General features: G+C 42.0%; 1 non-coding gene across 1 annotated transcript; it reads left to right on the forward strand.

Moving 5' to 3' along the window:
* Positions 1-243: 243 nt before the first annotated feature.
* On the forward strand, positions 244-346 carry LOC123570973 (U6 spliceosomal RNA). The gene has a single exon (XR_006695185.1). It is a non-coding gene; the product is annotated as a U6 spliceosomal RNA (small nuclear RNA).
* Positions 347-1,325: the final 979 nt, after the last annotated feature.

Below are 1,325 nucleotides of genomic sequence, written 5' to 3' on the forward strand. Positions count from 1 at the left end.
GAGGCAGGAAAATTGCTTGAACCCAGGAGGCGGAGGTTGCAACGAGCCGAGATTGTGTCACTGTACTCCAGCCTGGGCAACAGAGCAAGACTCCATCTCATAAAACAAACAAAAAAAAGCCCCCCCACCCGCCACACACCCCATATACTTATTGCTTATTGTGCATCCTTTCCAAGCACATAAAACACATACAGAACATTTATAAAAACTGACCAAGTATTAGGCCATGAAGAATCTCAGTGATTGCTTTTGCAGCTTGGATTCTAAAATTGGAATGACACAGAGATGATTAGCCTGGCTGCTGTGCAAGGACGACCAGCAGGTTCATGAAACATTCCATACCTTGCACAGTCCCAGATCATTTAATTATCCACTGACGAGTGCTAAGGAAACAGTGTGAGTCAAGGCAAAAATGGGTGGCATCCAACATTGAAATTGTGATTTTCAGGCCAGGTGTGGTGGCTCACACCTGTAATCCCAACACTTTGGGAGGCCGAGGTGGGTGGATCATGAGGTCGGGAGATCGAGACCATCCTGCCTAACACAATGAAACCCCGTCTCTACTAAAAATGCAAAAAAAAAAAAAAAAAAAAAAAAAAAAAAATTAGCCGGGTGTGGTGGCAGGAGCCTGTAGTCCCAGCTGCTTGGGAGGCTGAGGCAGGAGAATGGCCTGAATCTGGGAGGTGGAGGTTGCAGTGAACCGAGATTGCACCACTGCACTCCAGCCTGGGCGACAGAGCGAGACTCCATCTTAAAAAAAAAAAAAAAAAAGAAATTGTGATTTTCGCTACAAAAAATATCTCAGTAAATTGCATGGAATTAATAAAACATACATTTTATACTCTGCACACAGTGTAATGAATATAGAAGCTATTTTTCATGCAGATTTTTAAAACTTCCATAATCATAAAAATATACAAGAAGAAATCTAAAACGTATTGACTGTCTAAAATTGAGTAACAAAAACATCTGAAAGCTTTTTGCAGCTAAGGTGCTACTTTTAGGTAAAGCGTACTGTTTTAAATGCACATATTACAAGGAAATAATTGTTGAAAGTCTAATAAGAGAGATAATTCTCTTGCAAAAGTTATGAAGAGAAAAAGAGAAGGCATTAATAACAACATTAAGAATCAGGCCGGATGCTGGGTGTGGTGGCTCACGCCTGTAATCCCAGCACTTTCAGAGGCTGAGGCAGGTGGATCATGATGTCAGAAGTTCAAGACCATCCTGGTCAAAATGGTGAAACCCCGTCTCTATTAAAAATACAAAAATTAGCCAGGCGTGGTGGCAGGCACCTGTAATGCCAGCTACTAGGGAGGCTGAGG

The sequence above is a fragment of the Macaca fascicularis genome, chromosome 1 (genome assembly GCF_037993035.2).
Source record: "Macaca fascicularis isolate 582-1 chromosome 1, T2T-MFA8v1.1".
NCBI lineage: Eukaryota > Metazoa > Chordata > Mammalia > Primates > Cercopithecidae > Macaca > Macaca fascicularis.